A 16,578-nucleotide genomic window follows, 5' to 3' on the forward strand; every position below is an offset into this window, starting at 1 on the left:
ACACGATCACGAGTCGACAATAAGCCGACGGCGCGGATGGCGTTGGTTTGTTTGTGTTTGTTGATGGAGGTGAATTTGGGTAACATTTTATTTAAATAGTCGAAAAACAAACAAAACACAACAACATTTTTACAACAAATTGTGGTTGGAATAGAGGAGGAAAAGAAGTGAAAACAAACGGTGTAACGGAAGTACAGTGTTGTAATGAAACAGAAACACAACGAACATTATACAGCTAGGTTTGCATCATTCATTTGATGGGTTTGAGTTGCATCTTGTTCTCGCACAGGAAAGGATGGTAGTAGGCAAAAAAAAGAAACAGTAGGGACACAACTACAAGCAAAATATACATAGCATGCAACTGGAACGAGCAATATGGGCACATGGGCACTAGCAAACAGCGGAAGCGCCATTGTTGCACAGGAGATCAAACGGCCGTGTCCTAACGAACTCTGGCCGGCACTGCTTCGCTATGAACTGGAGTGGAGGTATGATGATGTGTTGGGATGATGGAGCAGCAAGCTAAGCGGGCATGCAAATGAAGCAGAACTCCGTTGCAACGAGGCTTGTCGGATGTGGCATGTTTGTATTGTGTTTCGACACAGTTGTTGAAGCAGTTAAGGTAACAGGAAGTTTTGAAAGTAGATATTGATTTCGCACAAAAATGGTGAACATCATCATGTACTGAGCGATGGTAAACGATGCTTTTACTGGTGTCAAGAATTACTGCAAACGTATTTTCGATTCAAATGTGTTTCGATGTTTCAACCAAAACATCCAGTTGTGCTTAACACACTCAATGTCAACTGATACCTTTCAACCAATAATCATTCGTTTCGATTTCGCTATCAGCGATTGCTGTATATTCATATACCAACCCACAGTAGCCGACCACGGAATGGAATCGGCGCAAGAGATATTAATTTGTGGCTACGCTTTTAATTAAAGTAATTGTGAGCAAATTCTAGCATTAGCCCGTGGGGGGCACATTTCCATTGCAAAATTAATGATGAAAAATGGCATTTCGCACAAAAAAACGGAGCAGCAGCGTTGATGCTACTAGCCGCTGGCTTTGGAAATTCAATTTCACGGAACTCGGGAGGCTGACAAGGGCAGGGCGAAAAGCGCATTAAAACCAATGTTGATAATTTCCGAATGGTTTTGTAATTTCACGCTAGGTCAACGAAACATAAGCGCACAGCACGACCTACTCCACACGGTAGCGTGAGGCTTGTTTTAAAGCAACAAATCACGAAACGCTTTGTTTCTCCCCTTCACATTTACCATTTGGAGTGTGGGAAGCAGCAGAGAAAAGCACCGGAAACGAGCCAGGAAACACAACAATCGGTAAGTGTCCGGCTAGCAATGCAAATCGTTTCCGTGCGCCACTCCATCCATCGTTCTGTGCTCGGCGGGCGGCGCATGCAGCACTTGACTTACAACAAAGCGGAACGAAAGAAAAACATGATTCTTTGCGAGTTACTAGGAAATGGTAGACGAGGAAGCATCCTCACACTGTTACCGAGTGGTGGGTGGCCATCATTATGCTCGATGTAACCTCACAATTGAAGCTCGCTTGCGGAGATAGAAAAGCAGAGCCTTTGGGACCACGATGACGATGGGCGAAACAGAAAAAAAATGAGAAAAACTCAAATCAGCGAAGCTTGAATTAACAAACTGCTGTAATCAAGCAGGGAAATGCGCCGGAAAAGCGAATCACACCAAGCTAAACACAACCACTAGCACAGTGCAGCAGCAGCAGCACTAGCAGTCAGGTTGCTGTTTGTCTGGCGGCGCCATTTAAAATGCATCTCATCGTCACTGTCCTGCAGCCACAGCATTGTTTTAGCAACGTTTGCACGTTTTCCGAAAGGCTCGCCCTCGCTCGCTCGGTTGCTCGTTCGACCCACATAAGAAAACGGTGCCAAAGGTCCCGAGCGGGCACTCCGGATGGTTCTGTAAGGGTGTCTGTATGTGACTGTGTTTATCTTTACACTTCCTGCAACCCGTGCTGTTGACCTTTTTCGATCGTGCTGGCTGCTTTGTGTGGCTTCCGACCACCGGAGACGAGGTCGGTAGCGAAGGTTGAGGGTTAGACAGAAAGAGAGAGGGAGAGGGAGAGGGAAGGAATAAGCAATAACTGACGCTGCCGCCAGCTAATGCACTAAACGGATGCACTTTAAAAGCGTAAAATAAATATCCATTTGCTACGGTGGAGTTTAAGTGCCAGCCCTGGCCACTGGCAGCACTGATGACATTCTGGAACTTCCCAACTTTATCGTTTGGGGCCAATTTAATCCTACCTTTAGTATATGCAGCGCTGAAACTAAGACCGGGAGTTTCGGGCAGCACTAGAACGCAGCCCAACTAAAATTGGACTCCGTTCTGGCTGGGCAAGTTACAACCCCCGGCCCAAAGAATGGGCTTTAAAACGAAACACAAATAAGGGGAAAACAAGGCATCGCCGGAGCGATCCACGTTGCCCGTACGTACGCAGTGGTGGGCTAATTAGAAGTGCAGCGAAATTTACCACTCAAACACAAGTCAAACCTTCAGCAGTTCGCGAAGTTTTAATCTGTTTACGCGTGCAATACTTGAGCGTAGCGTTGAAGGCGCACCTTCTGCACAGTTCCACTGGCGCTGCACTGTCTGTTGCGGGAAGTAGATAAAATCTCGCGGAAAATATGGCACGAGTGATTAATATTTCATCGGTAGGCTGGGATGAGGGATGGGCTCACAGTGACGGTTGCGCGGTAAATGTGTTGAAAGTTTTAGTCGAGTTAAAAATAGTAGCGCATTTATCATCGTACCAGCATGGTGACTTACACTACCGTTGAGCTTGAGGGTTGTAAGAGTAAAGAGTGAAAAGAATGTAAAAAAAAGATACGAAAAACTAGCCACGATAATACACGATAAGGGTTCTGGATTATTGCTGCACAATAGAGTGTTGGGCGCGGGCGGGGAGGATACGATGTTGGCAGGAATACTTGAGCAGTTTGTTGAATTCTTGGCCGTATGGAAACACGGATAAACCGGTGGGAATAAAGGCATATTGTTCGGAAACAAACAGCAAGGCGACAGAAATAGCACTTTGAAAAACAGGCGACCTTTTACCTAAATACAACTAGCTATGGACGCATTTATCGCGCGCGTTGAATGTGAGGCTATACTAACAAGCGCCTAAAGTTATGCAATTTGTTGCAAAAAACTACTTTTACGATTTGTTTACAGGAGGCCAACCAATCTCTTGAATCGTAGTAGGTCTTTTATTTTGAAATAATCTTTTCTTATGATGTTGTGTGGATGGTCTCTCCACATGGCAACCAAACTGGCCATTATATATGTCAGGCTGTGGTATATGGTTAACCTATAACCATTTACTATACCCACTTACATTTAACACCACACTATACAAGACCACTAGACGACCGCGATTGATACATTCTTCCCAGTGAGCCAACCACCTTCTGCGTCCCTTAGGTGTCCTTCTGCGTCGTGTGTTGAGGCCATTGATTTCGCTTCGGTCGACTGTTTACCCAAGCGCGCGCGCATTCACCCACACACACACACACTCTATCTTGCTAATGGCATCACTCAAACCTTCAAGCCTTCCACCGATGGTCGATGGCCGTGATTGGCGGCGTCGGTATAATTAATCTTCATTTTGATGGCACGAGCCTCCGACGAATCGAGGCAAGCAGCCGCCGTGGATGGACGAATCCCTTTCCCTTGACATGCCTTCTTCGAACTCTAGACCGTTCTGCTGCGGTTGACTTACAGTCAACGGCATGCGAGAAGTTTGCGGTTAGTGAAGGAAGCTGGCAAAGGGGCAGTTTATGATCCAGATGTTCCAGACGAGACAGTGAGGAAGAGAGATTCCATGGGGAGAATGGGGGAAAAAATGAGCGCTGGAAATATTAATGGTAATAATAGCACCATCGCCACGCATTCCTTCTGTGCAACTCCCAAGAGCCGAGAGGTTCGGGCGAAAATGGAGCGGTCCTCCCAGCGGATACGGCCGACGGCTCTTATGGACCGAAGTGTGCCGACTAATTGAGCTCAGGGGGAGAGTGGGGGCTAGCGAAAGGGTGATGGTGGTAAAATGACACGCACACACGTTGCCTGGGACGTTCGCCTAGAGCCCGAAAGCAGCACGTACGAGAGGACAAATACTGTCAATCCTCTTCGCCGTACCTGTTTTGTTCCCCCGCCCCAGTTTGGGTCTTGTGTATAAATAAAATATTTTCTCTAAAGAAAGGAACCAGCAAAAGCGACGCTTGTTGAATGTACGCACACAGACACTCAACCAGTGTACGTGGTCCCGTAGTACGTGTGCGATAATAATTGCTACATGACGAAATGCATTCCGTAGCGCAAGGGGTGTCGAGGGAAAATAGAATGTCTCCTGGTAGAATTCCCTACCCGAGCTATTTCAAAGCAGGCTGAAACAAAGCGTAGCAAGTGTCAAAGCTCAGACGAGAGCGAGCGAGCCGTGGTTGGGTATTTTTGCAGCCTCTTAATCGCCACAGGCAACACCATTCCGGGTGGTGGGATTTTGCACCGAGGGACTTCACACCAGCGAGTCTATTGTTCGTCACTGCAACAGTCGTTCATTGTCCTCGGTCGCGTCCGTCTATCCACCCGTGTCTTGGCGACACACTATCACACTGATAACCTTGTTAAGACGGATAAACGAACTGGTAACAAAGTGATAAGAAGGTAAGATTTGTTACGCCTATTGCAGCGTTTCGTGCTTGGAGATTTGTGTTGCAGATTGCATACTTGAAGGGGCATTAGTCGTCTAGGCTAAAAATTGCATCAAAAGTTGAACACAATTAAAGGATGGTTTTGTTAAGAGCCCTGTCTTTGCCCTGGAGCGCGCACACACATACCGTCAATGGGATAATTCTGTCTGCTTGGTAAGATCAACAACACTACACGGAAAACACGAGATATACTTTATCCTTTGTTTCGTTTTTGTTACTGGTACCATTCCGAGCAGGGTGAAAATTGATATAATAAATAACAATAACAACCCATTTTCTCGCTCCCCTTCTCCCTCTATTTCTCACACCCGTTCTCAGTGGAGGTGTTAGAGTTCCAGGGTTCGTCGTCTCGTCGGAAACCCCCGGAGGTCAGATCCTGTACGTGCCGAAGCACAAACACTCGGAGCTGGTGGTTATTTTTAAATACTTTCCCTTCCCGGAACGCGGGTTTGAACCCGACCGGGCGGGGAATTACACATTCGAATTCCACCGTTGGCGGTTATAGTGTGTTGCGTTGGTGTCCTTTGTCGTCCGTCTGCTAAGCGTCGACTGCGTTCACTGTTGGTGGACTGTGTACATTGAATACACAATCGATTCCCATTCGATCGGAAGGTTGGAAAGGTAGAATAGAGAAATATTTTCATTTTTATCCTGCTCGATCGACAAAGGGGAAAGTTTATCGCCGGAAAAGGGGGTAAATTGTATCAAAGAGTTTCCGCTTAATGCAGTGACACTGATGATGGACCGCTGTCAGTTAAAGTGTTCCCAGTTCCCGGTACTGAATAAAGATAATCTTACTCGATTCGTTCGCTCTCTTTGCAGCTGCTCGATATCGATTCTGCAGGAAGAAAATATGCTTCCACTGTAGTGGATTTGAGGTATGAGGGCTTCCGAGTATCCTTCAGCGAACCCATTTTACGGCTTATGCAACGGGTCAGCGAGGAAGGAAACTCAATCAAGGTAAGTTCTTTCGCTTCTTACATTGCTCAGCGTATGAAACAAAAAAGGAATGGCACACAGAACCGGGCTCAAAGGATCGGTTCCTTTGAGGACACGCACATGAATTATTTTCTGGCTCAATTGTGTCGGTTTGATGTCGTGAAAGGCTGAGACATTTTATTTTTACTTTTATTTGGATTGCAAAACTTTCCCGCCCGTGAAATGCTTTCCTGCGCTGGGTGTTGATTGGAAGAGAGAATATTTTCATTCCACGTTCGTTACCTGCAGACGCCGTTTGATCGTTGATTGATCACTCAATTGATAGATGTTTGAAATGTTTTTTTTTCGGAAAACAGTTTTTCTTTTCTACAAGACCCATTTGACAACGCAACGCCATTTGTATATCCTTGCGTGACATGTTTGGCTGCTATAACGTTAAAAGCCAATGTAAATTAGATCTTTTCCTGCAACCTTTTGGTACGGTCACACGTGTGCGGCGAAGTGATACATTGCTATAATTGTTGATACACAGCAGACCTTGAACCTTCGACCGAATGTCACCGAAACTGTGTACGACGAATGCGTACCTATCGAAGCGTTAAAGGAATGGAAAACAACTTTCCGGAAAAGCGGACAACAGAAGCGTCCTTCAATGGATCTACGCCGCTGTGACAGTGAGTGGCTCTATCTCGGGTGAGCAAGGCATGCAAAACAAACTGTCCCCCAAGAAGTAACGAAAGGAAATCCATTCGGATGGAACTAAACCGTAGGATTGCGCATTCGTTTTCTCTTCATTTTGCACGCTTTCACCGCTGTTGTCAACGGCATTTCGTTTTCTTTTTGGCTGCTTCTGCGTTTAGGGAAAGGTGAAGGTCGGTATGTCAGCATCAAACGTAATCAGTATTAGAAGCGAGGGAAATTTAAAAAAAAACATCATTGCGAACGGCTTGGTAGGTTGTTTTCGTTATATTTTGTTAAACGTTCAATGAATTTCAATTGGGTAGATGGTAAAATGGCCGGTCTCGTAGTACAGTCGTCAACTCGTACGACTTAACAACATGCCCGTCATGGGTTCAATCCCCAAATAGACCGCGCCGCCATACGTAGGACTGACTATCCTGCTATGGGGGGGAATCAATTAGTCACTGAAAGCCAAGCCCACAAGTGGGTACAGGCAGGCCTTGACCGACATCGGTTGTTGAGCCAAATAAGAAGAAGAAGAAGATGGTAAAATATTCCATAACCTCTTATTTGATCATAAATCAGCTCAGATTATATAGAAATACGCCTAAATGTATGCAATCTGTTTTACAATGTCACTGTGTTTTTTTAGATTGATGGGAACCAGATGACCCTACGTTTATTAACATAAGGAAATGGGTTTCATTTGTAGTTTTTTTTTTTTGCGAATTTTACAATCTTGCCATAGAAGAAGCTTCGACTCAAACATATTTTAACGTATTTAATTCGTTTCGTTTTCATTTTATGACCGGAATATTCCCAGTGCAGGATGCAAACGACCGATACAGTGTCCGACGTCCGGCAGTCATCGAACCCAAGCCTCACTCCCCCTTCCAAATTCTTGTCGTACAATTTATAGCCCATCTCTGACCTTTTCCCGATTGCAACCGAATGATTATGATGTCTTAAGAAAGGGGAGAAAGCAGAGCAGACCAAACAGAAATAATGGAAGGGACCACAATGTCCACAAGGTTGTAAAATACGGTTGTGCTCACTTTTTTACGATTGTCCATTTAGCGTGAAAATTGTTTCAGCATTACTTTTTAATCTCTTGCTCTCCGAAGGTCGAAATTTACTGTGCCAACAATTTAGCAAACGGAGCAGGGGGCGATGTATGGTGGGAAGCCGCTGGTGGGAACGAGTGCTGTGTGCTGGAAACGTAAAACGTGTTGTTTCGATCGATGAGAAGATTTTCACACAGCGGCGCTTTTTGCCGTCGCTTCAATGCGAGCCTGTCTGCCTGCCGGTGTGACAAGTTGTCACAGTAATGATGGTTAAATTGTTTGCCAACAGCAAGCTGCCACCATGCGCTTCCGAGCTGTTGTTTGAGTGGAATTTGAATATAGACAGCAACGCAACCCCAAACCAAACAAACCATACATTTGGTGCCGGTGTTCGCTGCTTCGCGTTAATGAGTTCTTGTGCGGTGCAGCCATTCGCGACTGTTGTTGATAGAACTTTACTTCAAGGTTGTCTCGAAATCCATCTCCAGAAAAGGGACATCTTAACCCCCTTCCTGCTAACAACGGTGTGTGCATGCGCCCGTTCAGTGTGTGTGGCTGTTTTGTGGTTGGTAAAATTTCAATTAAAACATATTGAACGTAAGCGTAAGCCTCGCTGGGTCCTTCGAGAATGAGCAAAGACCCACCGAATGGTACTGCCGCTCGCTCGGGTTGTGTTTGTGTGTTTGTTCTTAATGTTGTGGCTTTAGCAGGAGCCAACAGCAAAGCCGATTGCCTGAACGCCGGGACATTGCAATGAATAACGAATGAACTAATTACGAACGCTGAAACAATGCGGCACTAGGGGGTTACCTTTCCGGCAGGAGTGGCCACCACACCGAGCATACGGACAAGAGCCTACAACAAAACAAAAAAAGGGTAGGAAAAGGATCTTGTTGGATTTTTACCGCTCGTTTGGTGCTGTAGTTTATTATTTTTCAACAATGTTTGCTCGGGCTGGAAACATTCGTTTCATTTGTTCGTATAAATTACCCTTACCCGTATCCGTACGGAGGGCAAACCTCGCGGAAGGAAGCATGGATACGACAATACGTCCCAGCTCGATGGTTAATTCACAGTATAACTTTATGACAAAATGAGCTTTTATATCCCTTTCGCAGCAAACAGCAAACTGGCCAGCGATAAAAGCACATGCTCATTCGGTCGATTCCGTTCGGTTTGGGTTATTTTTGTTTGTTCTGTGTACTCCGCAGTAGTCGAGTATACCGCTTCGCTATCATCGAAACAAAAGTCAATGATGATGATGCTCGTTTGATCCTCTTTCGGTGCTCTCGAAGCCGGCGTATCAATAATTACGATCGTGTTGAGCGCTACTCGCTTTCACGAAATGCGACATTGTTGCCCGAGAGAACAGGGCAGGATTTAATTAATTGAAATGCACCAAATGACCCGTTCCATTTGGGGCAGGGGGAGGCACTGTAGGGCTAATAGGTACGGGAACATATGACACGGGATTTCCATTAGCCTCAGTCGCTCGGATGGTTGAAGTGCAACCAGTAATAATATCGATAAACCATTCTAAATTATGCATGAAAGAAACACATCCTGTTGGTTCTGGCGCGCACGTGTGCGCGCCTGCTTGCTAGTGAACAATCAGTCAAACGAGCATTGGAGGACGATGAGATTGGTTTTGGCAATATTTCACGCATCCCGTTGTCGGTGTCGTCGGTAAGGCGTCAAAGCCTAATGGCGGCACGCACGTATGCATATTAATATTAAATTACTCTGACCTTGCAGCTACTTTCGGGAGCGTCAGGCTTTGATCTTGTGCGATGTGCACATGTGTGTGTGTATGTGTGGTTTGTATGGTTCGATTTTTCCCAAGTCGAAAGCAAATCAGAGCGTGAATCTGGAGAACTGGAGCATTCATTCAGCAACGATGTGTAGTGGCGGAGGAAAAGCTTTTACCCCGTGAGTGGCATACTTTCCGGGTGGGAAGGGTACGCTTTTTGCACTCAATTTTGCTTATGACGGAAGGAAGAACCGTGCAAGAGAAAATGATGCCTACCGATGGGCTGAATGATAATAGATCGGTACTTTGTTGAGTGTAGAAAGAGGTTTGTGGGGATACAATCGCTACGGTTTAAAAATGTTGTCATACAAATTGCATGTTGTGAGGGCGCTGACGCCTAAAGTTATGCAATCTGCCAAACAAAATTTCCCTTAACAAACGATACGAAACGCTTACAAAGCGAACTTTCGCGTACACCTAACACAAGCGTGACAAAATGACTTCTCCATCGATATTATGGATAGGGAAAATGGAAAAAATAGACACACACACACTCACACTTTCTTGTGCCACTTCCAGCAGGAGCACATGGCTGTCTCGAATATCGGTATTGCTACCGCATTGATGGTACCGACGCAACCGAGTGCTTTGCACTTTGACACGAGCCGCCTTTGGATTTTATGTCGCTTTGGAACCAGTAGAATCCGGAGCGACACACACACATCCGTCTACCGTCCGTCCACCCTGCCCGGAATGAGGCGAGCGTTTGTAAACGTTTCTCCCGGTGGGCTAGCGAGGAATACGGATAAATGCAGCAATGGCTGACAAATATAATGAGACACTTTTACCGCAACACTCAAGTAGTCCGTGCCGTTGCATGGAAAAACTGCTGCACCATGGGGGTGTGTGTGGTACTGCTGCGAGGATGAGCATCATCATCGATCCGCAGGCGAACGGGAGCTGGACTTAAAGTGACGTGAAGGAAGCGTAAAAGAGAGACATAAAGAGCATGTAAAAAAAACGGTTGGGATTCGGAGGGATAAGATAATTCATCGGTTGCTAGCTAATTGGCGGGTTTGTGCGTCGCTCGGCAGAAGACTGTAAACTTCGCTTCGTAGCAAAAAGATAATAATAACTCTATGCTAGCGATGTTTTCGCATTTACAGAAGGAGGGACTAGGAGCCGGGGTGATAGTGTGAATTTAATTTTAATTGAAATATATAGATCTCATTAGCTGTTTGGTTCAGGCCCTGGGCATTCCGGCCAATTTCACGAAGGAGACATTTTAATGGAATTCTTCATCTTCCTCGCTTGCGCTCCACTGACTTGGCTAGGCGCTCTTTCCAGCCCACAAGCGACAGTGTCCCACGCAAAATTGATGTGCCACTGGGGCTCATCTAGGCTGTTGAACTGAGCTTCAAAAATCAATACGCGAAAAGTACGGAAAAATCCACTCGGAAAATCACTCCCAAAATCGCTGGGCAATAAGAGGCAGATCAGGGGCCGGCCTGCCAGAGCGTTGGGATGCCGCTCGATGTCACATGTCAACTGTCCGAACGGCTAACGAATACAAATGAATCGGTATCGGGGTTGAACGAGGAGCAGCTTGTAGTGAGGGAAGGCAGAAAAAACTACAAATTCACTAACCAAACAAACCAAGCATCGAAATCACAGCCCCATAACACCCGCCGGCAATGGGCGATGGGAAGGATAATGGACAAATTCTATTAGGCAAACAACTCAACCGAGTTCTCTCGTGTATATCGGCTGCGCAGCGGATATTGTCCGAGGCCGGGCACGGAATGATGAATCATTGGCACATTATCCTTTTTTGGGAGGGATTTCGAACGCAACAAAACGTAGCCGTGTTTATTTTTATTCTCTTTTTCCCCCCCGATGACGATGCAGCAACAGGCGTTTGGGAGGAAAGTGAACCATTTTTGCTTTTCTTTTTCAGGTCCCAACGCTTTTTTTTGCCGACATCGAGAATGAGCAAAGATCCATCATTTAATGCGGTGGAGGCATGGGTCGTTTCAAGGGAAAATGAGATGGGTAGGTCAAACGGAAGGCCAAATCATTGGCTTACGGTGACAACGAGCAAGTGTGAAGGTCAGAGGTCAACTTATTCATGACAGGCATGAATTTCAGAACAAAGCTTTGGCTTGTTATGAAGTGAACAAATCACTTACGAAGGTTGTCCGACACAGAACCAACTCAAAAAGCGCCTAATTGTATGCAAATCATTGCATGGATGCGACTGTTTTTTGCAAAACCGAACCCGATATAAAATTTGATTAAATGCTTGACATGTAGAACGACTAAATCTATTTTCATCTAATCGCGTATAACAACTGGAAATGAATACCATTTCAATTACTTTATCAACTTCATTTGAAAACGCCACCGGTTTCGCTTTTTCAACGTCAAACAGGTCAACTTCTAAGTGAGTCACGTTTTACGACTTCACTTTTCATCCTGAAATGGGCAATTTGCTACCATTTGAATACACAATTTTCTTTTCGCCAATATCAACCGCGCGTCTCTGGGGTGGAATTCCCAGTGCAAACGTGTTTTTCTGGGTTCTTTTTAGTTTTACAGCAATTCGTTATCTCGTCGAGTTTATCGTACCTGCTACGGAAGCAGTGCCAAGAGCGCAACGGAGGGTGATAAATCACTTCTTGAATCAGGTGAAAGAAGACGATGTCGAAAATATCATCATTGACGTTTTATAGTGAGTGTGCCTCTGTGAGGTGGCTTTAATAGGAGGTGAAATGTTTGTGCTACTGTGCACTTTCTCACTTCCATTTCTCGCGTGATTGTAGAAGCTATCGGAGCTTTTCTCAAGTGCTTTCCGTGAAAATACTGACGCGCGACTCTGTGCCGAGCACATCATTGAAGAACGTTTGGTATTCATCGTTACCTTTTCGTTCGCAACCGAATCATCCCAAGCACAACCCAAAGGAATCTCCACTGCAAACGGTAAATCCGCTCGTGTTTGTCAACTGATCAACACACTTCAAGGATTAGTTTTCTCGATTACCTTCAAGTGCTCGTTCTCGTTCACACGCGGCATTTGTTTGGTGGAGCTCTTGACATTTCGGTATTACACTGGCGCTGCGTCGCTTTGGAAGTTCAGTTTTCCTCCCATGGGAAAGGCAAACAGTAGCAGTCGACGTATAATCGCTTCCTGGGAACTCGACCACGATCCCCACGAGCACGGATCGTGCTGGAAGGTGGAATCTTTCCGAGCATAGCGCTTGGCTTTTTGATTGATGATGAATTTTTGATATGCATCAAAGGATTTGCATGCCCGAACGCGTTCCGCTGTCTTCGGTGATTACACGCTGAGATCGTGAGCGGAAGTAGAGTTCTGTACGACAGAAGGTAGCACGCTATAGTCCGAACGCTTCCGTGTTGAATGATTCGAAGCTAAGGGGATTGCTTCCACTACGCGATGCCTCACTGGACGGCTAAATCCGACGAAGCTTTAGTGGTTTGAAATAATCCATCAGAAGTTGGTTTAATACTTTTTCCCGAGAAACTCTCGGCACCTCGGTTAACGATGGCGCGATGCGAAACAATTTAGCCACCGCAAAAAGGATAAGATTTGCGTGGGATCGGTTTTGCATAAGTTAGGCGAGAGACCGTGAAAGCTGATTGAAATCAACCCCAAAAATACGACACCGTTTTTGTGTCGGATCCGAATGACCAAATAAATATTCATTTCGCTTAACGACGTTAACGTACCGCATTCTCGGTAGCGACTGGGTATGTTTCCCATCGTACACTCATGGTAGAACGATCATCTAAAACTGGACATCGTGCTGCAGCGTACGGCGGGCTGGACACGTTTCGCCGTTTAATAATTCACATCCTTATTTTCATCCGTTACCATTTTGTACTCGTGGTAGGAAAGGGCAAAAACGTGTAGGAAGACGCAAGCCATACCAGAAGGGTGCAGTGTTGATACATTTTGAATGAAATGGGACAGACAGATGGGACGTAGGTGTGTAGATAGTAGCACACATTTTACCGGGTTTTTGGGCGGGTTGTAAAATGTCGCAATTTAACGAGCACATGCACCAACGAGGGCGTTTTTAAAGATGCGCAGGGAATAAATGTTGTTGAGCTTTACATACGCATTATATGTAATATTTTGTTCAGCTTTCGCGTAATGGTACCTGTTTTTGCATACATCTTGGCGTTTAGGGGCTTCCTTAACAAATTTGCCTGAAAGTATGCAATCAGTAACATAAAAATTCCCTTTTAACGCTGTTGTTCATTCCACAGCGTAGGAAGTATCGATGACAAGGAGCTGCATTGTACTTCTAAACCACCATGCTCAATATATGAAGGTTTCTTTGTTACTTCAAGAGCTAAAGAGAAAAACATTGACACTGGGAACATTTGCAAAACGCCTGTCGGTTTTTGGAATGCTTCTTTGCACTGCTTAGGTTGCTTGTTTTTTTTCGATACTTCTTCGGAAATCAAACGATTGATCGAAACCGTTTGATTAGTGCAGACAACAGCTTTTCTTTCCACTCTTTGTGTCGGAGGCTTTGACATTGACACAGACGGTCCCGCGGTCCCATACAGGCACGTGCTCACACACTTGGGCAGCTTCTCCGGCAGCCCGTATCAGAGCGTTTTGTCTTTTATCGGATGTAGGATGTGCACCGAAATAGGAAAAATGGTATGTATCCCACCTCATAGAAAGTGAAGTGGATGGGCCCGAGAGAGAAGCGCGTCTATTCTTTGAACGGGCGACGTCCTCAGGTATCGATTCCGGGAAGGGAGTATGGTCGCATTGTCTTATCGCTCGAAATGAAGCGCCGAAGGGAGAGCCGAGTGAACAGGGAGCCAAATGTTTTGAATATAGGTTTCATTTCTTTCTTTCGTCATCTCTCCGTCTGCCTACTGCTCGGATAGAGGATTATGCTAGATTATGTTGGACATTTACTATGCTTGAGTGCGTCCTAACCCGTTCGATGTTCCGTATGGTATCGTTTGCTATTTCTAGATTGATGTAGCAAAAGGTATAATACAACATGTGTCGGATTGTTGTGTCAGACGACATCAATCAAATATTTCAGATGAAAACTGATCAAACTTGGATTAGGACTTTTCCGTAAGTATATTCAAAAGGGGTTGGCAGGAAGAAAATGTTGCTCAAAAATACGTTTATATTCAAAAGCTGACGTCCCAAAAGGGTTGTTGGAAAATTAATAATAAAATACAAAGTTGTGATAATATTGATTTGTTTTCTAGGTAAATCAACGTGACAAGATGTTACGTATTATGAATTCTACAGTATAAAATATTCGTGGAAGTTATAATCAGCTTTATTGCACTGAATGTAGAGTGAAAATTAATTAAAAACTTTTCCATGGAGCAACAGGTTCATTGAAATCAATACCTGTTAGGAATAGGTAATTGTACAGCCTACATCGGAAACGCTGACATCCATCGAACGACACAGTGTGCACGAAAGCCCGTCAAACTAATGTACATCCGTCCGTTGGTCCACAGCAAACAGTTGTGCTAGAGCAGCACAAATGAATAATAGCATACCATGCCAACGCGTTGTTCCCAGAACCTATATACCGACTTCTCTGATCAACCGATAAATAGACGCTACTTGACGTTTCACGCTCGTTACTGGCGGGGCTTTGTTAACGCAACTTCCCCTTTCTCGCTGACAAATACGCCTCAAAGTATGCAACTTCATATGGCATAACAGCTCTATGTTAGGTATCGTGCTCGTGGACAAATTGACTGTAATTCGGTTCCTGGATGCGCTGTGCATACCTTGAAGGCGCAACTGACAGTTGAATTTGTATTCCGAGGAAACGTGCTCGAGTTTGGCGTTCCAAGAGAGAGAGAGAGAGAGAGAGAGAGAGAGAGAGAGAGAGAAAGAGACGCTTCGCCCAGACACGATCATCATGGTGTCATTAAGTACCAATTCCACTGTGACTTTCGTCGCAACTGGGCCCGAAGTAAATTAGATCCGTGTCCGAGAAGATCGTAAGACGACGCACACACACGGCTTTGTCGCCTTTGTGCTGTTTTTTCTTTTCCTATGTTTGTTATCGCAGTTTAAGACTTCAGCCAGAATGTTGGTGTTGCTGCTGCTGCTGCAGGACAACAAATCGACCTATCAAGAAGTGGTCCCCATAGTACGTCTGGCTGTGTTTGGCTTTTTATGGTCCCGGGCGAAAGAACGCCAGCACGAAGACGTTCTCGTGGTGGCAAACTGTTTCCATCAAACGGTATAAATAGCGTAAACCGTACCGTTGTGGTAATCTTGCATTGCTACATGCGCCACAAGGAAAAGGAACACAATGTGCCATAAAATCAACAACTTAGAATGGTTCCGCAGGTCGTGGGTGGAGCTGGAAGCAAAGGTGTCACCGGAGGAAAAGAAACACGAGATGGATCGCTTTTCCGGCTGCGTTCGCATCTCAAGTGAAGCACACTTTTGCACGATAAGACGATTGAGGGTTCGTATAAATCTTTCAAAACAAACACAACCACAGGAACAGCACGCCACACCAGCGCCGGCAGTTGAGTTTTTAAGAAATCGTTTCTGTCACCTACTTGTTTTTTTATTTCAAATTTGGTCCTTTAACATTTACCACCGAAATAATAGCGGACCGGTTGTCACTCATTTTCGATCCGGAATAATAAACGAATTTCGGTTGTATGAAAGCAGGAAAGCAGCCTCAGGATGGGGATAAAATATTTGCATTCCAATCCGTCATCCATCCATCCATCACGCCACAGCAAAGGTGAAAGCAGTTTTTTCCCCGGACGAGAAATATCGGCTTTGCCGGGTTTGCCGGGCATAAAAATAGGTCCTTCGAAATGATTCCCAATTAACAGCCGGCAGCATTCCGAGGAATCCGTTTCGAATGGAATTCGATCCAATAAGGTAGCGAGGAATGCTGCGAAAGCAAAACGTTGGCATTCAGAAAGAGGGAAAATTGGAGAATGTTGTTTGTTTGCATTTCTTCGGCAATGATTTTGAGCCTTCCCGTTTTGTTAGGTGACGCTGTGCTGTACGGTTGGGGAATTATAATTCCAGCCCAGCTGTACTTGTAGCAGATTATACGGTACGGTTTGAACTGGTAAACATTCGCGAAGCGTAGTGTCATAGTTCTGGAAAGCGAAACATTGCTGGGTGCGAAGTGCGAAACGAACATTTAGGCGCAATTGCTCGCTTAAGGAGAGATGAATGAGAAGAAGAAACCGGGAAGGAACGTTTCTTCCGGCACGTTTGACGGATTTCCTGTCTCATTGCTTCATCTGGCACTTCATCTGGGACGAGGCGAGAAAGGTGGAGCAATAATCCGTTTACCAGAAGGAAAGCGCACTCAGA

The 16,578-nt window shown here is 45.3% G+C and overlaps 1 protein-coding gene across 13 annotated transcripts in view; it reads right to left on the reverse strand.

Annotated features, from left to right (window-relative positions):
* Nucleotides 1-16,578, reverse strand: part of LOC120893429 (potassium channel subfamily T member 2) — a 154,949-nt gene that overhangs the window by 50,882 nt on the left and 87,489 nt on the right. The gene's annotated exons all lie outside the window — the stretch shown is intronic.

The sequence above is a fragment of the Anopheles arabiensis genome, chromosome 2 (genome assembly GCF_016920715.1).
Source record: "Anopheles arabiensis isolate DONGOLA chromosome 2, AaraD3, whole genome shotgun sequence".
Classification (NCBI taxonomy): domain Eukaryota; kingdom Metazoa; phylum Arthropoda; class Insecta; order Diptera; family Culicidae; genus Anopheles; species Anopheles arabiensis.